Source organism: Bos taurus, chromosome 16 (assembly GCF_002263795.3).
Source record: "Bos taurus isolate L1 Dominette 01449 registration number 42190680 breed Hereford chromosome 16, ARS-UCD2.0, whole genome shotgun sequence".
Lineage (NCBI taxonomy): Eukaryota > Metazoa > Chordata > Mammalia > Artiodactyla > Bovidae > Bos > Bos taurus.
Genome location: NC_037343.1, coordinates 54,331,652 through 54,354,753, shown reverse-complemented (window position 1 = coordinate 54,354,753; position 23,102 = coordinate 54,331,652). Strand labels below are relative to the sequence as shown.

General features: G+C 41.3%; 1 pseudogene; it reads right to left on the bottom strand.

The window, feature by feature from the left end:
- Nucleotides 1-8,209: 8,209 nt before the first annotated feature.
- On the bottom strand, nt 8,210-22,769 carry LOC530668 (PRAME family member 8-like; annotated as a pseudogene).
- Nucleotides 22,770-23,102: the final 333 nt, after the last annotated feature.

Below are 23,102 nucleotides of genomic sequence, written 5' to 3'. Positions count from 1 at the left end.
AAATGCACAGTATTTCTTTATCTACATCAGGAGAAAGTCTGGGGTAGGGGGACTTGCAAAGGTTGAGGCACAGTAGCTGGCAAAGTTGAGAAGCAGAAAGCAGAAGCTCCAGCTTGACATTTTGTGCCTAGCCTCTGGGGAAAGAGTTCAGGCACCCAAGGAAGGGACAGTCAAACCCCTGTCACAGGAGCCTCAGATGAGCTGACTTGGGGAAGGTGCTGAAGGGTCCAGAACCCAGGCATACCCGGACTATTTAAAAAAAAAAAAAAGTTTTTTGGTTGGTCAAAACAAAACAAAAAACCCTCTAGAATGTCAAACAAACTGTCTCCTTTGTTGCTCTATCCTGAACTGTGGTATCACAGATCAGATCAGATCAGTCACTCAGTCGTGTCCGACTCTTTGCGACCCTGTGAATCGCAGCACGCCAGGCCTCCCTGTCCATCACCAACTCCCAGAGTTCACTCAGACTCACGTCCATCGAGTCAGTGATGCCATCCAGCCATCTCATCCTCTGTCGTCCCCTTCTCCTCCTGCCCCCAATCCCTCCCAACATCAGAGTCTTTTCCAATGAGTCAACTCTTCGCATAAGGTGGCCAAAGTACTGGAGCTTCAGCTTTAGCATCATTCCTTCCAAAGAAATCCCAGGGCTGATCTCCTTCAGAATGGACTGGTTGGATCTCCCTGCAGTCCAAGCATAACCACCCAAATCAAGGCAGGAGTCCAAACTGGATAGAGGCTCTGGAAAGGGACATCTTGTAGGTTGCTATCAACTAAGGGTTAGGATCTAGTGGAGTGGGAATATGATTTCTTCTTTAGGAAGAGATATCTTAGTTTAGATGACTTGAAAATAAGTAAGGGAAGGGGGAAATTGAAGATGGAAAACTCTGTGTCTGAGCATTTCTAAACCAAAGCTCTGTGCTCAATACTTTTGTGACCATAATGAGTCTGTCTCAAATTCCCTGTCAGTAAAAGGCTTTTTGCTGCAGATAGGATAATTGATACATGGGAAATGCATGATTCTGGAGGTGATGGTAATAGAACAGGAGCAATGGGGATAAAACTGGTAGATGAATATTTTTTATGAAAATAAAAACTGGTAGATCGTTTGCAGATAATGTAGGGATGTAAGTGAGCTCCTGGAAACTGCCATCTTTGAGGGATGTTGTGGGTACATGCCCAGGCTGGTCCTCTATGCATGTCACCCAGAAGCCTTACCTGGCTTTTGGGCATGAATGCCTGGGGCCCAAGCATGGGTGGAAGGAAGTCTGAGTAGGAAGCATTTTAAGTATGTCTTTTACTATTAACATTTGTGATGCCCATTGTTGACTGAGACAAGATGTCAGGCTCTGCTGTGAGCTTGTTCTAGTCCATTCTATTATCTTATTCATCCTCATAAGGAAGTGGAATGTGTTTTACTCTGCCACATAGATGAAGAAAGAGAGATTTCCAGGTTCTGTGAACTTGACCTAGTCATACTGTGAAGGTTAGAGGACTCAGGCTTAAATGAGACTAGGAATTCTGGATAATGATCATCATCAGATGGTCAGACAAAACTTGGCCTTCAGCAAATCTCTTGTCTGTAATCTTTAGGTCACCTTCACACCAGTTTCTAAGAGATAATAACTCTATTTTTCCCCAGGTGCCTGACAAACCCCTTGGACACCCTTGGAATAACTCTCTGCCTCTTACAATTTCAGACTTGACTCATCTTTCCCAGTGTCCAAAAACAGTCAGGTAAAAGGCCTGAATCTGAGTGGATTCACCCTGTTCTATTCCATTCCTGAGCTCCTTCCAAGTCTACTGGAGAAAGTTGCAGCCACACTCCAGAAACTGTACTTAGATCAGGTGTGGGATCATGGATTCACAACTCGAGGCCATCCTGCCTGCCCTAAACCACTGATTCCAGCTCAGTTTCTTCAGTGTGCTTGGGAGCTTCCTCTCCATGGCCATCATGAAGAAGATGCTGTGATGTACCTCCTGGTTGCCTAGTTTAAGTCAAGAACTCTACCCTGTCCCTCAGGAGAGTTTCATCTCTCTAGGAATCCTCCAAATGGGGAGACTTGCCCAGGGTTGGGCTGAACTGCTTGAGATTCTGAAGGACTCGGGATGTTTCAGGACCATCTGGATTAGTTCCAGTGTCTGTCCTCACTGTGGCAAGGACACACTCAATCATCCTGAGCCCATCACATATGGCAGTAACACCTCTGCCTAGTTGGGTGCATTGATCAAAAGCTTTCTTCTGAGCATTTGGAAACTGAAATCTATGATACTGGTACTTTGTGAAGGGAAAACAGACCCATGGTTTCAGACATCTGCTCAATGTGTATGTGAAAAGGAAAAGTGATCCTGCAGGGGTGCAGGACTGCAGAGGGAATAGCCAATGCTGAGTGGTAATGGAACTTTGTGTACATGTGTCCTACAGAGTAAGACCTGAATTTCTGGTTTATAAACCTGAATTTCTGGTTTATAAACCTGAATTATAAATCTGAATTTCTGAAGGTGGATACAGGCTTGAGACCCACATGTTGGAGTTATCCCTGGGTAGATGGTTGTAAAGAAATAATCAGAAATAAAGAGATGCTCAGTATAAACCAACTGCTGCCTTCCATGTATGAGCTTTTTTTCCCCTCAGTTTACCTTGCAGGAATCTCCAGATACAGATGAAAAAAGAGTCAGAGTTTCTGAGTTTCTACCGTTTCCACCCATTCTTTATTCTATCTGAGGCAGCTCATTGTTCTTTTTCAGATGCAAATTTATGTCCTACTCCTTGGGACCTCATGGTTTGCAGCACTGCAGGCTTCCCTGTCCTTCACTATCTCCCAGAGTTTGCTCAGATTCTTGTCCATTGAGTCAGTGATGCTATCTAGTCATCTCATCCTCTTCCATCCCCTCCTCTTTTCTCTTCAATCTTTCCCAGCATCTGAGTCTTTTCCCGATAAATCAGGTCTTCATATTAGGTTGCCAAAGTATTGGAGCTTCCACTTTAGCATCAGTCCTTCCAATGAATAGTCAGGGTTGATTTCCTTTAAGATTGACTTATTTGATCTCCTTGCAGTCCAAGGGACTTGCGAGAGTCTTCTTCAGCACCACAGTTTGAAAGCATCAATTCACTGGCGTTCAGCCTTCTGTAAGGTTCAACTCTCACATCCATACATGACTACTGGAAAAACCATAGCTTTGACTATGCAGACATTTGTCAGCAAAGTGATGTCTTTGATTTTTAATACACTAATTTGCCATAGCTTTCCTTCCAAAGAACAAGAGTCTTTTAATTTCATGGCTGCAGTCACTGTCCACAGTGAATTTGAAGCTCAAGAACATAAAACCTGTCACTGCTTCCACTTTTTCCCCATCTATTTACCATGAAGTGATGGGCCTGGATGCCATTCCAACTAAATGATCTTAGTTTTTTGAATGTTGAGACTTAAGGGGCATCTCTTACCTCCTTACATATTCCTATGTCTGTCCAATTGGTTAATATACAGAAGGGTGAACATACTCAGTGTCCAATGAGCCATTGGAGTGAAGAGTTCTTGGCAGGGCCCTCATTGCTGACTCAGTCCTTGATCTTGGACATGAGTAGTCCCCATGTTTCTCCTGATAGGTCTATAAGTCTCAGTTCTTGGCCCTTCTGTGTGTTGGGAAAGGGCTTTTTTCCACAAGGCATTGTTCACAGTTCTGGAAGTGGTCATCTGCACTGTAGATAAGCTGAGCCTCTGTACCTCACCAACCAATTACCCCAGTGAGTAGTAGTCCTTGAATTATTCTAGTTGGACCAGTGAAGTTATACAAATTTCTCTGAACAAAAAACTAAAACTATACAGGCATGTAACATGGTTTTTGTATATCTCATTAAAAATTACATCTTTGGGGACTAGATTATATTAATGGAAGACTGACTTAAATCCCATGGAACCTTCAGTATCTCCCCATTAAGGAAGATGAGAATAGCGTGCTTTGACCCCAGATATCAGTCAAAACACTGAAAGGATTGCTTCCTTGTCTGTGGTAAGACACTGTAGTTGTTAGGGTTCTTCTGAGTAAAAAATACTGTACAGCTGATTGTTAAACAATGTGTCAGTGAGGGGTGCTACCCATGCTCAGATGAAAATCTTCATATAATTTATTGTCTACCCTCCATTTCCTCATTTCCACATCCCTGAATTCCACCAACTATATCCTGTATAATGACATTTACTCTTGAAACATGTTTGTGTGTAAGTCAATCTGAGCATTTCAAACCAGTGTTTTCTAGGGTCACCTGTATATACAGATATATATAGGAAGACTTTTGTTATGCTAATGGACTTGCTTGGTTACACAGTCTGAAAAGTCCCACAGTCTGCTATCTGTAACCTAGACAACCTGAGATGCCAGTGCTATAATTCAGACTGAGGATTAAGGCTCAAAATCAGGTAAAGTAATGGTGTTACTCCAAGTCTGAGACCAAAGACCAAAGAAGCAGGGGACCACTGTTTAAGGTTCACAGCATGGAGACTTGAGAGCCAGAAGCTTCAACGTTTGTGGGTAAGAAGAGAGAGAGGAGAGAATTTTCCCTCCTTGTTTCGTTTAGAACCCAAGGACTGCATGATGCCCATCCACATTGGTAAGGGCAGATCTCTTCATTCAGTTGTTTCCAATGCTAATTTCTTCCAGAAACATCTTCAACCAGAACTCATGTTTTACCAGCACTTTTTTTTTTTTTTTTTTGCGTAGGAACATTTACACAAGAAAATTAACCATCACATTGACCCTAAACAGAGGGCATTCACAGAAAAACAGTCTGCTGAGGTTTCATGGACTGGTGATGCTGATTCAAGGAGAGAGGGGATATTGGAAAGAAGGTGTGTCAGGCAAGAGCTCAGTTTTTCTGTTCTGCGTGTGTGTGTGTGAAGGAAGACAATGATACAAACCTAGGTTCTGGAATTTTCTAGGAATCAATGAGATGATGCACTTGAGAGTTTGGCACCCAACTTGGCATATAGCAAGACACTATTAAATGGGTCTTTGCCTACTTTTTCCCTCCTAGCAGAAATCCCCAGGATATTTTAGTCCTCTAGCTTACCCTCTATTCCTTACAATAGAAAGGAGAACACACCCAGGACCTAAAGTGGGACTCACCTTTGACATATGGCCACCAATTCATGCGCACAGTCCAGGGAATGCTCCGGGCCAGAATACTGGAGTGGGGAGCCTTTCCCTTCTCCAGGGGATCTTCCCAACCCGGGGATCAAACCCAGATCTCCCACATTGCAGGCGGATTCTTTACCAGTTGAGCCACCAGGGAAGCCCAAGAATACTGGAGTGGGTAGCCCATCCCTTCTCCAGCAAATCTTCCCAACTCAGAAATCGAACTGGGGTCTCCTGCACTGTGGGTGGATTCTTTACCAACTGAGCTATCAAGGAAGCTTTTTCCAGAAAGTTATATAATTGGAATTGTCCAGTAGGCAGGCTTCTCAGTTAGTAATATACATGTAAGTTACTTCTGTGTCTTTTCCTGTTTCATGTTGAATTGTTTGAATGTACCAGACATTATTTATTCATTCATCTACTGAGAGACATCTTAGTTGCTTCCTTGGTTTGCCACTACAAGCATCTGTGTGCACGTTTTATGTGGACATGTTTTAAACTCATTACATATCAAGGAGAAAGATAGCTGGATTAGTATACTGTATTTATGTTTTTCCTTCTGGCTTACTTCACTCTGTATAATAGGCTCCAGTTTCATCCACCTCATTAGAACTGATTCAAATGTATTCTTTTTAATGGCTGAGTAATACTCCATTGTGTATATGTACCACAGCTTTCTTATCCATTCATCTGCTGATGGACATCTAGGTTGCTTCCATGTCTTGGCTATTATAAACAGTGCTGCGATGAACATTGGGGTACACGTGTCTCTTTCCCTTCTGGTTTTCTCAGTGTGTATGCCCAGCAGTGGGGTTGCTGGATCATAAGGCAGTTCTATTTCCAGTTTTTTAAGGAATCTCCACACTGTTCTCCATAGTGGCTGTACTAGTTTGCATTCCCACCAACAGTGTAAGAGGGTTCCCTTTTCTCCACACCCTCTCCAGCATTTATTATTTGTAGACTTTTGGATCGCAGCCATTCTGACTGGTGTGAAATGGTACCTCATAGTGGTTTTGATTTGCCTTTCTCTGATAATGAGTGATGTTGAGCATCTTTTCATGTGTTTGTTAGCCATCTGTATGTCTTTTTTGGAGAAATGTCTATTTAGTTCTTTGGCCCATTTTTTGATTGGGTCGTTTATTTTTCTGGAGTTGAGCTGTGTCATTAAAACAAAAAAAAAAAAAAAAGAAAGATAGCTGGATTATATGAAAAGGGTATGTATTGCAATTATTTTTCTCCCTTGACAATCTTACCTGTTAGAGATTATCCCATAAAAGGCAGGAACTCTCTCACCCTGTGGTCCCACAGATGAACAAGAAGCCTGATGAGCAGTAAAGGTGTATAACATCCTGAAAACCTTTAAAGTCAGTTTATAACCAAATGTTATTTTGCACTGAAATGCAAATCTTGGGAAATTCAACACTAGTTGGTTATCAATATCACAAATAGGTTGGATATGGAAGAAATAACACTTGTGGTCAATACAGTGCACAATGTAAATTGTATATGAAAGTGTAACAAAACAGGACCCTAAGGGGCATTCCTGGACTGATCCTCCACCAAGTTCTCCTCCTGCCTCTTGTTTGTAGAGAACCTTTAGGCTTCTAGGCCTTCCTCAAGTTCCAAAGAATAAATATAAACAGAAAATATGAGAAAATGGGGAAACAGGGGGGAACAATCAAGCAACAGATAATAATTTAGCCATTAATCTGGAGAAGACAACTGCACCCCACTCCAGTACTCTTGCCTGGAAAATCCCATGGACGGAGGAGCCTGGTAGGCTGCAGTCCATGGGGTCGCTAAGAGTTGGACACGACTGAGCGACTTCACTTTCACTTTTCACTTTCATGCATTGGAGAAGGAAATGGCAACCCACTCCAGTGTGCTTGCGTGGAGAATCCCAGGGACAGAGGAGTCTGGTAGGAGGCTGTCTATGGGGTCGCACAGAGTCGGACACGACTGAAGTGACTTAGCAGCAGCCATTAATCAAATTCAAGGATCTTTAAAACCACTTCAGGGGCTATAGATAATATTCTGAGCCATATTCTTGAGCCATTTGTATATACTGAAACTCCCACCATGTGGAAGAAGTTAACTGCATGCTGACCAGAATCGAGTAGACCACAGAGCAGTTGGAAGAAGAAGGCTGATGAAGTTGGCTTCTAATTACATCACCACCAACCAATCAGAAGAATGTTCAGGAGCTGCTCTCCACAACACTCTCCCTCACCTTGTCTTCAAAAGTCTTTTCCTGAAAGTCATCTGGAAATTTTGTCCTTTTGAGTAACTGGTTGTCCCTGTTCTTTTCTTAGTTCCTGTAGTAAATCCTGCACTTTTCTCTGCCATTCCCAGTTAGTATATTAATTTCACTGCTTTGTGGTGAGCAAGCAGGTTTGGTTCAGCAATTAAAGAAAACTTTTTTTGTTTTCCATGCTTTTGTTGATTATGCCCAAGGAGTACAGGGCAATATTCTCATTGTAAAAAATCCCAGTAATACAGACAGAATGAGGATTTCCACTTACTTCCTCCTCATCCAAGGCCCTTCTCCAGTTTGCATCTCCTGTGGAGAAATAGCAGATTGGGTGTAATGGTTTAAGATTCACATAGAATGAAATCACAGTCTCAGAATTTTAGGCAACACTCAGACTTCCCATGTGTGCTTTTACTTCACATTCCTAACATCATCTGCTGCCGTGCCCTCTTTTTCCTTCTCCACCTCACCTTTCTCCATCTCCTTTTCTTCTTCCATTTTCTCTAGCTTTCTACTGCTAGTACCCTTAAGGAGGAGGCCGGGACATGTACTTTCAGGTTCCCTTGCATCTTAGGCACTCCTGCACTGCTGGAAAGCATTTCTCAAAATGAACTGAGCAATAGCCAAAGCCTCTGAGCTTCTTCATCAGCCTCATCAGAAGCCTCTGGTCCATCCCTTGGCCATCCACTCTTATGACACCAGCTATCTCTTCAGGATGTCTAGGATCTTACCAGGATACTTGGATCAGACTTACCTGGGGTGATCCTTCTGGGCAAGCAGGCCATCAAGCCCATCCAACACTGCTTGTAGGTTCCCTCTGTGAAACAACTACATCAGACTATCCCCCAGAGGCAGGCAGACATAGGACCAGGCTTGCACCATGGCCTTCAGGGTCTCACTGTGTCTCCCAAAGGAGGCTGAAATAAACAGTGGTAGGAAGAGCTCAGTGGGCAGGTACTCAAAAGGGGAGATAGCTGAGGCCTCGTCCCTCCACAGGCTCATTGCTGCCAGGTCCAGGAGTCTGAGAGGGTTCCAGACACTCGTGCTGACTCTACTCCAAAAGGAATCCCATGAGTATTTTTAGGGAATAAATCATTCTTCTCAGGCCAAGCGTGACCTTCATGTGTCTCCTCACACTGCAGAAGAACCAAATTGTGGCCATAGTTACTCCTCTGGCAGTAGTGGAAGAGCCTTAGTTTACACAAGTTATACTCTGGGCTCTGTTGACAAAATTGTTGCAGGAAAGGGAACACCTTCCAGGGCCTGAAACTGGGCTCTTGTCTAACACTTGGAAATGAATTGTCAGAGGAAACACATATGCTGACAAAGCAAGAGATTTTACTGGGAAAGGGAGCCTGGGCGGAGAGCAGTAGGGTAAGGGAACCCAGGAGAACTGCTCTGCCACATGGTTTGTGGTCTTAGGTTTTATGGTGATGGATTAATTTCCTGGTTGTCTTTAGCCAATCATTCTGACTCAGAGTCCTTCCTGGTGGTGCATGCCTTGTTCAGCCAAGATGGATGCCAGAGAGAAGGATTCTGGGAGGTGGTCGGACATATGGTGTCTCCTTTTGACCTTTCCTGAACTCTTCTGGTTGGTGGTGGCTTATTAGTTCCATGTTCCTTACCAGGACCTCCTGTCGTAAAACAACTCATGCAAATGGTTACTATGGTGCATGGCCAGGGTGGGCAGTTTCAATCAGTGTGCTTCCCCTAACAAAATGACATAGGTCTACCATTTCTGGAACCTCAAGTAGTGTCTCACAAGTACCATGGAGATGGAAACATCAGTCACTACCTTATCCATTTTTTCCATATCTTTGCTTAATCATGTCTTACTGGGAGGTGGGTACTATGAGCCTGAAACCTGATCACAATCTGTTTTGGGGGAACACTCTCAGACCATCACTTACAGCCCTAACCTATGGGAATAGGGGAGTCATGTGGGCCAAAAGAGCCTCCATCCTCAGTTCCCACAGTAAACTGGCTGGGAAAGATTAAGGAGATACCACTAAAATGAATGTTATTTGTGCACAAACTAAATATTTTAAATGTCAAGAAATAAAGTTCCAAATAGAGATTTTTCATTAAAAAGTAAATCTAGTTGGTGTAGGTATTTAAAAATGATATACATCAAATTGCAGATCAAAGTATTATTAAAGGTAAAGTTACCCTTAGAGGCAAAACCAAAACCTGAAATCTATTCATTGAAAAGGAAGAAAAAGGAAAATCTCCCTGAAATCCCTAACTGTATGCCATCATTCATGACCAGATTACCATAAGGGAGACCTGGGTGTCCTTAGACTGTTATCTTACCAGCTCTGCTGTGACTGGCAGGGTATTCAGACTTCAGTTCTGTGGAGAACCCAGGTAGTGACTACAGAGCAAGGAAATTTTGCATCTTTTCCTGGGTAACTGGGTAAGGGGTAAGGCTTTTGTAGACCTTTCTAATCACATTATCTGTCTTTTCAACTACTACCTTCCAATCAGGAAGTTGTACCTAATTATATTCTATCAGATTGGGCTTCCCTGGTGACTCATATGGTAAAGAATCCACCTGCAATGTGGGAGACCCGGGTTCAGTCCTTGGGTTGGGAAAATCCCCTGGAGGAGAACATGGCAACCCACTCCAGTATTCTTGCCTGGAGAATCCCCATGGACAGAAGAGTCTGGAGTGCTACAGTCCATGGGGTTACAAAGAGTCAGACACAACTGAGAGACTAAGCACACGCACAGCCCATCAGGTTAATCCTGAGTGTATATTTGTCTTTATTTAGATGAAATGATAGAACCACATATTCATTCAAAAAAGAGAAAAAATGGGGGACAGGGGGTCATGGCAATCAAGGAATCATTTCTGGATTTAGTCCACAAACATTGATTGGGTTTTACTAATAGGTACCCATGTAGTCCTAGATGTGAAATAAGGAGAGTTTAATGTCTTCCTGAATGAGACTAATAATAATAATAGTAAACAATTACCAAAAGCAATAATCAAAATGTCCCAGAATTAAAACTCTTTCTAAAGACAATGGTTTCTTAAGAATGGCAGCTGAGTGTATCTGCAAGTGGTAAAGAACACTCCTGACAATGCAGGAGACATAAGAGATGTGGGTTCAATCACTGGAATCAGGAAGATCCTTTGGAAAAGGAAATGGCAATCCACTCCAGTATTCTTGCATGGAGAATCCCATGGACAGAGGAGCCTGGCAGCATTGCAATGAGTTGGACATGGCTGAAGTGATTTAGCAGGCACTCACATATCTAAAAGTACCCAGTGAATGACCCAAACAGTGTAAAATATTTTATTCCTATTTTGTAAGGTCAAGATTAAATTTTTTCTCTGAATGGAGTCTAGAAATTTGAAGGGAGTAACTATGAGGAGACAGTGTTAATTTTGAGCTCCTTACTTCCCATAAGGATGGGATCAACTCAGCAAATTTACTTAAAAACACTAACTATGAGAGTGTGAGTGGAGAGTGAGTCATCCAATCCTGGGAACTCGTACCTTTCCAAGCCTGAGAGCCACTGAGGATGGATAGTGTGGGATCTTTGGGAACTTGGAGCCAGGGGAGACATAAACAAGAGTCAGTTGCAAATAGCCCTATCCTCATCATGGCAGCTGTTACCAGGACATATTTTCTTCTAGATTCTTCCCACAGGAGATGCTTCCCAATTGGCAATTAGCAGCAGCCATTTTCCAGGGATCCTGGGAACCCAGCCATAATCCCATTGGCCCTTTCCATGTACATATATTTAAAAAATGTTTATTTATTTGACTGTATTGAGTCTTAGTGGTAGAATGCAGGATATTACATGTGCAGTCTTACATGTGCAAGCCCATCATTTTGGCACACAGACTTAATTGCCCCACAGCAGGTGGGATCTTAGTTCCTGACCAGGGATCAAACCTATGTCCCCTGCATTAGAAGGTGGATTCTTAACCACTGGACAACCTGGGAATTCCCCCAAGTATATTTTGATAATGATTGCTTCTTCACACTTAGCTAAGTTTAATGCAATTTCTGATTGAGGCAATGCAATTAAGAATAGAAATAAAATTCTGTTTTTCTCCTCATATTTAGCATGCTCACAAATTTCACCACCTTTTCCCTAAGAATTCAGAAGCTATATTTGGTGTTTGTCTACTATTTTCAGTGGTGACTGCCACATTGGGTTCCACACAGTGATCCTTTTGAAATTTCAAGACATAAGGTGAGAATCTCCCTCAACTCCAACGAATTCTCCATACCTTTCTTTCCCCCATTCAGAGCGATGCCCAAATATTTCTGCACCACTGGCTGCCAAAGATGAGATTCTCTTAAGGGTGTTCTCCACCTTGGTATATTTTGAAAAGATTTCATTTACTACATTTCTACTCTGGGTATCAAGGTCTTTGCATTAAAATGAGTTCAGCTGGATTGTACTAAATAGACTTTTAATAACCAGTTCTTCAATTCTTTATTCATGAGGTACCGTAGAGTGAGATTAGTATCAATAATAATCATAAACATCTCTGTTGGTTGAACATCCATTGAAAGGGCACTTATCATCCACTTCTTCAAAAAATCTTCACAGAAAATATAAATGCCACTGCCCTTTTCCCTCTTTTTAAGCTGGTAAACTCTGATCTGAGCCAGGGAGTAGAGACTGCCCTCTTCCAGGAAGTGAGTGATTGGTAGATTCCCTCAAGCAGGAGACTCAGAAGGATCCCCTCCACTGAGCTGTCGGACATCCTAATTGTTGGAAAGGACTGACTGACAGACCATCACGTGAATGTCAGTGGAAGTGGGGAAATTCGTGAAGTCAGAAGGTACATCAGAGGCTGTCAAGACCTGAGACAATTGTGAGAAAATGGGGCATTGCTCTTAGTGGGTATAGAGTTTCTTTGGGGGTGATAAAAATGTTCTAAGATTTTGGTGACAGCTATGGAGTTCTGTAAGTATACTGAAAAACATTGAATTGCATACTTTAAGTGTATATTTTGTAAAATATATAAATTGTATGTGTGTGTGTTAGTCTTTATGTGACCAAATTTATGTGTCCAACTCTTAATGACCCCAAGGACTGTAGCCCACCAGGCTCCTCTGTCCATGAAATTCTCCAGGCAAGAATACTGGAGTGGGTTCCCATTCCCTTATCCAGAAGATCGTCACAACCCAGGGATTGAACCTGTGTATCTTGCATAGCAGGTGGACTCTACCATCTGAGCCACCAGGTGAGATTAACTGGATGTTTTATAAAATATTTAAATTACATCCCAATAAAATTGTTAGTTTTTTTAGGTATGACTCTTTTTTAAAAAATATAAATTTATTTATTTTAATTGGAGGTTAATTACTTTACAATATTGTATTGGCTTTTATATTATGCTCATTTTTTTGTAAAACATAACCACTTTTGGTAAAAATATGAAATAGGTTTGAATTGGTATGCATAATTGAGTTAATAAATGAGTTTTTAAGCATCCTTCCACTTTAACTAATATGATTAATATTGATAGACATACCCCACATACACAAAGCTCTTTAGGATCCTCAATACATTTTAAGAATATAAAGGAGTCTTGAGACCAGAACTTTGAATACTGCTAATCTAGGAAGAAAGTTTACCAAAAATAAGGGGTAGTTTTCCTCTATTGATGAGAAAGTTAGGTGACAGATCCTTCCTCCTTAAATTGGTATTTAATCACGTCCATGCCACCCAGTCACACTTGGTTTTGTCTGAGTGTTGAAGATTAGTACAGGATCACCCAGCAACACTTTCTCTGCTCCATCTCAGCTGGCCATTTCAGTTTATGCAGCTGAATCAATCAGAAATACAAATATTTGTTACTGTTTTCATAGTAAAACCTTTGTCTCTTTTTTTCTAGTTTCTCTTTTGGCATATTTTCTCAGATTACATTTTTTCCCATGTTTATTAAAATACAATTGACATATAGCATTGTATTTATTTTGTGTGTATATGTAAATAATTTGATATACATATTTAAAAATGATCATCACGATAAATACTTAACAACCATTATGTCACATAGTTATAGTTTTTTCTTGTGGTGAGAACTTTTATGACCTACTCTTTTAGCAGTACTCAAATGTAAGATATAGTATTAGTAATTTTTATCCCCACACTGTACAGTACATCCTTATGACATTATTGTATAACTGGGAGCATGGAAAACACATGGAGTTTTGTTTTATAGGTAATTCACATGGACATATATATTAACTGCAGTATTATTTCTTTTATATCTTACATATTTATATTCAGTTCAGTTCAGTCACTCAGTCGTGTCTGACTCTGCGACCCCATGAATTGCAGCACGCCAGGCCTCCTTGTCCATCGCCAACTCCCAGAGTTTACTTAAACTCTTGTCCATCGAGTCAGTGATCCATCCAGTCATCTCATCCTCTGTCGTCCCCTTCTCTTCTTGCCCCCAGTCCCTCCCAGCATCAGGGTCTTTTCCAGTGAGTCAACTCTTCACATGAGGTGGCCAAAGTACTGGAGTTCCAGCTTTAGCATCAGTTCTTCCAATGAACACCCAGGACTGATCTCCTTTAGAATGGACTGATTGGATCTCCTTGCAGTCCAAGGGACTCTCAAGAGTCTTCTCCAACACCACAGTTCAAAAGCATCAATTCTTTGGTGCTCAGCCTTCTTCACAGTCCAACTCTCACATCTATACATGACCACTGGAAAAACCAAAGCCTTGACTAGACAGACCTTTGTTGGCAAAGTAATGTCTCTGCTTTTTTTTTTTTTTTTTTAATTTTATTTTATTTTTAAACTTTAAATAATTGTATTAGTTTTGCCAAATATCAAAATGAATCCGCCACAGGTATACATGTGTTCCCCATCCCGAACCCTCCTCCCTCCTCCCTCCCCATACCATCCCTCTGGGCCATCCCAGTGCACCAGCCCCAAGCATCCAGCATCGTGCATCGAACCTGGACTGGCAACTCGTTTCCTACATGATATTTTACATGTTTCATTGCCATTCTCCCAAATCTTCCCACCCTCTCCCTCTCCCACAGAGTCCATAAGACTGTTCTATACATCAGTGTCTCTTTTGCTGTCTCGTACACCGGGTTATTGTTACCATCTTTCTAAATTCCATATATATGTGTTAGTATACTGTATTTATGTTTTTCCTTCTGGCTTACTTCACTCTGTATAATAGGCTCCAGTTTCATCCACCTCATTAGAACTGATTCAAATTGTCTCTGCTTTTGAATATGCTATCTAGGTTGGTCATAACTTTCCTTCCAAGGAGTAAGCGTCTTTTGATTTCATGGCTGCAATCACCATCTGCAGTGATTTTGGAGCCCCAAGAAACAAAGTCTGACACTGTTTCCACTGCTTCCCCATCTATTCCCAATGAGGTGGTGGGAACAGATGCTATGATCTTAGTTTTCTGAATGTTGAGATTTAGGCCAACTTTTTCACTCTCCTCTTTCACTTTCATCAAGAGGCTCTTTAGTTCCTCTTCACTTTCTGCCATAAGGGTGGTGTCATCTGCATATCTGAGGTTATTGACGTTTCTCCTGGCAATCTTGATTCCAACTTGTGCTTCTTCCAGCCCAGCGTTTCTCATGATGTACTCTGCATATAAGTTAAATAAGCAGGGTAACAATATACAGCCTTGACGTACTCCTTTTCCTATTTGGAACCAGTCTGTTGTTACATGTCCAGTTCTAACTGTTGCTTCCTGACCTTCATATAGGTTTCTCAAGAGACAGGTCAGGTGGTCTGGTATTCCCATCTCTTTCAGAATTTTCCAATTTATTGTGATCCACACAGTCAAAGGCTGGTATTCAATAATATGACATTGATCTTCCCCAAATTGACTTTTCAATAAAAAATAACATTTGACCATAAACTGATGATAAAGCTTTCCAGGGATCATGCAGTTGTAATTATTTACTACCTTAACAGCCTTGTGGTCTGATATGGACCATAGGGTAGTAGAGACACTGTTCCTACTCTTCATGGAAAGGTATCTGTCTAACAGGGGGGATTGTCAAGAAAAAAATAATTTTAATATGTACTCTTATCCTACAATCCAACAGTTTCACTCCTTGGTATCAGTCCATTCTGTCCATACAAAAAAAGCATACATATGGAAGCTTATAGCAGCTTTATTCATTGTTGCCAAAACTTGAAAGAAGCCAAGATGTCCTTCAAAAGGTGAAAGAACCAGTGAACTGTGATATATTCAAACAATGAAATGGTATCAAACCATGAAAAGACATGGAGGTATCCTCAATGTCTATTACTAAGTGAAAGAACCAATCTGAAAAGGCTACATAAGTGAGTCCAACTACATGACAATTATTTTTTTTATGAATTTTTTTTGCAAAAAAAAAATTTGCAAAAGGCAAACTCTGAGAATGGTGACATAATCAGATTTTTCTCCGGGTTGAGGTGGAGGAGGGATAAATAGGCAGAGCAAACACTCTGTGTGATTCTACAATGTCATTATGTACTTGACAAAACTCAGAGAATGCACAACACCAAGAAGGAACCTCAATATAAACTATATATGTAGGGGGGATAATGATACATCAATGTAGGTTCATCATTGATAACAAATATACCAATCCAGTGGGGAATGTTGATAGCTCAGAAGGCTATGCATGTGCTGAGGGCAGGATTTACATAGGAAGTCCCTTACTTTCTGCTCAGTTTTAGATAGAAGATAAAACTTCTCTAAAATATAAAATGCATTTTTAAAAACACAATTGTAATTCTTCCAGCTCTGAAATTTTGCTATTCTAAATATTTTTTAAAGTTATTGGAGATTGTCTTTAATCCATTGTGTATTCTTGCCTCCTTTGTCAAAGATAAGGTGTCCATATGTGGGTGGATTTATCTCTGGGCTTTCTATTTTATTCCATTGATCTATATTTCTGTCTTTGTGCCAGTACCATACTGTCTTGATGACTGTGGCTTGTAGTAGAGCCTGAAGTCAGGCAGGTTGATTCCTCCAGTTCCATTCTTCTTTCTCAAGATTGCTTTGGCTAGTTGAGGTTTTTTTGTATTTCCATACAAATCATGAAATTATTTGTTCTATCTCTGTGAAGAATACCGTTGGTAGCTTGATAGGGATTGCATTGAATATATAAATTGCTTTGGGTAGTATACTCATTTTCACTATATTGATTCTTCCAATCCATGAAGATGGTATATTTCTTCATCTATTAGTGTCCTCTTTGATTTCTTTCACCAGTGTTTTATAGTTTTCTGTATATAGGTCTTTAGTTTCTTTAGGTAGATATATTCCTAAGTATTTTATTCTTTTCGTTGCAATGGTGAATGAAATTGTTTCCTTAATTTCTCTTTCTATTTTCTCATTATTAGTGTATAAGAATGCAAGGGATTTCTGTATGTTGATTTTATATCCTTCAACTTTACTATATTCATTGATTAGTTCTAGTAATTTTCTGGTGGAGTCTTTAGAGTTTTCTATGTAGAGGATCATGTCATCTGCAAATAGTGAGAGTTTTACTTCTTCTTTTCCAATTTGGATTCCTTTTATTTCTTTTTCTGCTCTGATTGCTGTAGCCAAAACTTCCAAAACTATGTTGAATAGTAGTGGTGAAAGTGGGCACCCTTGTCTTGTTCCTGACTTTAGAGGAAATGCTTTCAATTTTTCACCATTGAGGATAATGTTTGCTGTGGGTTTGTCATAGATAGCTTTTATTATGTTGAGGTATGTTCCTTCTATTCCTGCTTCCTGGAGAGTTTTGATCATAAATGGATGTTGAATTTTGTCAAAGGCTTTCTCTGCATCTATTGAGATAATCATATGGTTTTTATCCTTCAATTTGTTAATGTGGTGTATTACATTGATTGATTTGCAGATATTGAAGAATCCTTGCATCCCTGGGATAAAGCCCACTTGGTCATGGTGTATGATCTTTTTAATGTGTTGTTGGATTCTGATTGCTAGAATTTTGTTAAGGATTTTTGCATCCATGTTCATCAGTGATATTGGCCTTTAGTTTTCTTTTTTTGTGGGATCTTTGTCAGGTTTTGGTATTAGGGTGATGGTGGCCTCATAGAATGAGTTTGGAAGTTTACCTTCCTCTGCAATTTTCTGGAAGAGTTTGAGTAGGACTGGTCAACCACTTGTAAAAGAATGAAACTAGAACACTTTCTAACACCATACACAAAAATAAACTCAAAATGGATTAAAGATCTAAACATAAGACCAGAAACTATGAAACTTCTAGAGGAGAACATAGGCAAAACACTCTCCGACATACATCACAGCAGAATCCTCTATGACCCACCTCCCAGAATATTGGAAATAAAAGCAAAAATAAACAAATGGGACCTAATTAAACTTAAAAGATTTGCACAACAAAGGAAATTATAAGCAAGGTGAAAAGACAGCTTTCAGAATGGGAGAAAATAATAGCAAATGAAGCAACTGATAAACACCTAATCTCAAAAATATACAAGCAACTCCTGCAGCTTAATCCCAGAAAAATAAATGACCCAATCAAAAAATGGCCAAAGAACTAAATAGACATTTCTCCAAAGAAGACATACAGATGGCTAACAAACACATGAAAAGATGCTCAACATCACTCATTATCAGAGAAAGGCAAATCAAAACCACTATGAGGTACCATTTCACGCCAGTCAGAATGGCTGTGATCCAAAAGTCTACAAGCAATAAATGCTGGAGAGGGTGTGGAGAAAAGGGAACCCTCTTACACTGTTGGTGGGAATGCAAACTAGTACAGCCACTATGGAGAACAGTGTGGAGATTCCTTTAAAAACTGGAAATAGAACTGCCTTATGATCCAGCAATCCCACTGCTGGGCATACACACTGAGGAAACCAGAATTGAAAGAGACACATGTACCCCAATGTTCGTCGCAACACTGTTTATAATAGCCAGGACATGGAAGCAACCTAAATGCCCATCAGCAGATGAATGGATAAGAAAGCTGTGGTACATATACACAATGGAGTATTACTCAGCCATTAAAAAGAATGCATTTGAATCAGGTCTAATGAGGTGGATGAAACTGGAGCCTATTATACAGAGTGAAGTAAGCCAGAAAGAAAAATACCAATACAGTATACTAATGCATATACATGGAATTTAGAAAGATAGTAACAATAATCCTGTATACAAGACAGCAAAAGAGACACTGATGTATAGAACAGTCTTTTGGACTCTGTGGGAGAGGAAGAGGGTGGGGAGATTTGGGAGAATGGCATTGAAACATGTATAATATCATATATGAAACGAGTCGCTAGTCCAGGTTCGATGCATGATACTGGATGCTTGGGGCTGGTGCACTGGGACGACCCAGAGGGATGGTATGGGGAGGGAGGAGGGTTCAGGATGGGGAACACATGTATACCTGTGGTGGATTCATTTTTATGTGTGGCACAACCGATACAATATTGTAAAGTTAAAAAATAAAATTAAATTTAAAAAATAGTTATTGGAGTCACATGGCTCAGATTTTTATTTTGACTTATTTAATTTAAAAACATTTATTTATTCATTTATTTATTTGGCTGCTCCAGGTCTGGTTGTGGCATTCAGGACAGTCCATCCAACTCCATTGTGGCATGCAGGATCCATCTTTAGTTGCAGCACGGGAACCCTTAGTTGCAGCATGTGGGATCTAATTCCCTGCCCAGGGATCCAATCGAGGCCCCTTCATTGGGAACATGGAGTCTTGGCCACTAGACCAACATGGAGGTCCCTATTCTAATTAGTTTTTAAAGAAGAAACTGTTCTTTTTGAATGATTATTAAAATAATTTATTTTCTGTGGTGGCTCCAAACGAACTCAAGCATTTTATAAAATTATCCACGTGCATTAGTCAGAGAACTACCTAGTATTATAATTTAGTTTTTAAAAACAGTTTTCTCATTTATTTCCTCATGTTAATCGCTCAGTCCTGTCCAACTCTATGGGACCCCAGAGGACCCACCAGGCTCCTCTATCTGGGACTTCCCTGGTACCTCAGGCAGTAAAGAATCTGCCTGCAGTGCAAGAGACCAGGGTTTGATCCCTGGGTGGGGAAGAACCCCTGAAGAAGGGAATGGCTACACACTCTAGTAGTCTTGCATGGAGAATTCCATAGGCAGAGGAGCCTGGCAGGTTACAATCCATGGGGCCTTTCATGCATTTTTTTAAGTACTCAACTTTTTTTACAGTTTTGAAAGATGGATCTTATGTATATAAATCACAGCACAAATATTTGTACTAAATGAACATGTACATTACAGCAAATGTTTATAGCATGCTAAAACCTACAGTCCTGCTCACCATGTTAGTTCATGTCACCTGGTCTCATGTACCAGCAGGTAACCTAGGAGTCTGGAGGCTCAGAATGTCTATCTCTAGAGAGAGGACTGGACTCTTTCCCTTGCTCCTCCCTGTGCTGGCTGCTAAAGCAGCTTAGGTGAACTATAATTCTTTGGTAGCTTTGTATAAATGCTGAATCCAAGACAGAATGGAGAACTAGTGGGAATAGTAAGGTTTCAGATAATGGATAATTCATTGCATTTTCTTTCATCAGTAACTAAATATCTTGAGGTGAAAACAGAGAAAATGATTCTGTATCCTGGAGGGCACCAGTCCATATATACTGAAGATTTCTTTATTTCTGACCATTTCAGTATACTCAGAAAATTACATTCTGTATTCTTATGCTATTTAACCCATGTCATTGAAAGTGCCATCATTTTCCAGAGTCTACATTTCCCCTTACAATCTTGAACTTCCGCTGGATCATCTTTTCTTTGCCCATTCACATTGAGCTGATGTCTGAAACCATAGATTTTCATGTTATGAAGTACACATGTCCTAGATTTCTGTTTCCAAGTGCCCAGAAGAAAGCTTTTCATAGAGACAACCATCAAGGCAGGGGTACTATAGCTATATATAATGGGCTCCACATGACAACATAAGTCTTCACCATTGTGCGGACAGGGACTTAGGAAAATCCTGATGATCCTGGGCTGGCCTAAGTCTCTCAGAATCTCTAACAGCTGAGTCTGAAGGTGAGCAAGTCTGCCTTCCAGGGGGACACACTGAGGGCTGTAACTCTCCTGAGGGGCTGGATACCACTCCTGACTTAAACAGGGCAGCCCAGTGGTGTGTCACAGCATCTTCTCCATGACAGCCATGGAGAGAAGGTTCCCACATAGGCTGAAGGAACTGAGCTGGGAGCAACGGTTTAGGGCAGGCAGGATGGCCTCAAACTGGGAGTCCATGATCCCACACTGGTCTAAGTACAGTTCCTGGATGGTGGCTGCAACTTTCTCCAGCAGAACTTGGAGCAGTTCAGGACTAAAATCAGTCATGGTGACACCAACAATTTCCAGGCTTTTTAGCTGACAGATGTTCGGGCACTGGGACAAGTGGATCAAGTCAGATTCCGTAAGTCAGCAATTGGTTATTGAGAGGTTGTGCAAAGTGGTCTTCAGGCACCTGGGGAGAAACCAAACAATTAGTTCTTGGAAACTGGGTGCCAGGTGGCTACACGGTGGTGTGGTACTCAGTTGCTAAGCCGAGTCTGACTCTTGGCAACACTGTGGACTGTAGCCCACCAGGCTCTTCTGTCCATGGCATTTTCCAGGCAAGAATACTGGAGTGGGTTGTTGTTTCCTTCTCCAGGGTACCTTCCTGACCCAGGAATCCGATCCGAGTCTCTTGTGTCTCCTGCACTGGCAGGCGGGTTCTTTACTACTAGTGCCACCCGGGAAGCCCCATGGTGGCTACATGTGATAGCAAATGGTTTCTTCAGGGCAAAAGTTAAGTCTGACCATCTGATGAGGGTCAATACACTGATTGCCCAGTCTCAATCTAGGCTCAGTCCTGTTACCTTCACTATGTGATTGAGTCAATTCATAGAATCTTGAAAGTTCTCTCCCTCATCTATCAAGCAGAATACAACATACTCCACTTCCTTATGGAGATGAATGAGTATAATGGAAGGCACTAGAACATGCTCAGAGGAGAGCCTGACACAGAGCCTCGATCAAGGGTGGTCATCACTGAATTTTATTGCTAGGTGGATGAAATAAAAAATTATTTAATCTAGGGATTCCTTCAGTCCAACTTTGGGCTCCAGATGCCTATATCTTTGGCCAGGTGTGGATCTAGAGAGAACTTCATAAAGAATACACTTACACAAGATTCTACAACATCAAATGTGATGCCAGGCTAATGGGCTCACTTACATTCCTGGATCATCTACAAACTTTCCATCACTTTTTATTATCCATTTGGCTCAGCTGGATTAACATAATCTCCAGAATCATCACTTTCCCTTATATTAATTACCTTGTCTGGAGCACAAAAAAACAAGTTATACAGACAGATAGTTTAAGACAAGCTCATTGTGGCCACAATCCTGGTGAACATAGAGCTTCTCTTCAGAAATGCTCTGCTCTGATGTGATTCCCCAACAGAGTCCCCTTTATTTCCTCTATTTTGAAGTCATTTGAACATAAACACCTTTGCTGAATGAAGAAATTACAAACCCTCCAGGGCCAGATCCAAACATCCCAGTCAATAATCTATACCTTCACAGCAAGGTGTCCCTTTCAAGAGCCACTATAACAGTTTAGCAGGCAATCTTTATTTCCATGGTCATGGGACACCACCCTTCAGTGACAGTGACTTTGACATTCTAATGTTATGTTCAGTGTTACCCAGACAGTGGTGCACACTCACCTGAGCATCTGGTCCAGGCAGCCTTCAAGAAAGGAGGGAGACTCCAGATGAAGATCCCAGAGGTGGCCCAGCCTCAGGAACTGGGAGGTAATTTGCACAACGTGATCCTGCTCGTGCTTCCTAAAGGCAGACACATGGATAGGGAAGAGAACGAGTCTTTGAAGATTACTCATGTGGCCCAGGAAAGGAGCAAAAGTGGCCAGGGTGGACAGATGCCAGGTGCAATTCACCTGCACCTCCTGGATACAGTCCAGCTGCACCAAGCTCAGGACCTTCACAATATTTTCCATTGACATTGAAAAGATCTTCAGCTTCTTACAGCACAGATGTATGGAAGCTTTTCTCTGCTCCACCCACTGGAGAAGGTAGGTGAGGAAGTTTTTCAAGGTCCTTTTTTTCAGGGAAAGGTCTGTGAAAACCCTCAATGGCACCAAGTGCTGCTTTGTTATCGAGCTGGGTTCAATCACTGGTGCTCTTCCTGAGCTTGTACATCCATGATTGTTGGCTCCAGACCACATGCTCCAGAGTTTATGACCAGTGTCCCGCAAATCTAGCACCTGCAGTTTGCACCTCCTATAGAGAAAAAGGAGATTGGTAGAGATGCATTAAAATCCACCCAGAAAGAAAAAATAGCCACAAAAATTAAGCTCACACTGCTCTCCTCCGCTGTAATTTCAGATTACTGATGTCACCTGCTGTCTTGCCCTCTTTCCTCTCTGACTTTCTTCCATCTCACTTTCTTTTCTTGTCCTTTCTGAATCTTCACTTCTAGTAACTTTAAGGATCACTAAGAGGAGAAGTACATGATATTTCAGGCTCCTGTTCATTACAGGCACTCTTATGCTTCCAGAGGCACTTCCCTTAATGAGACAAGCCTTCTTCATTTCCATCTTCAGAACCCTCTGGTCCATTCCTTTGCACCCACATTCCCTCACCCCAGCTGTCTTCTCTGGGACACCCAGGATTTTACCAGGTTCCCCAAGTCAGGCTCACCTTGAGGGAACC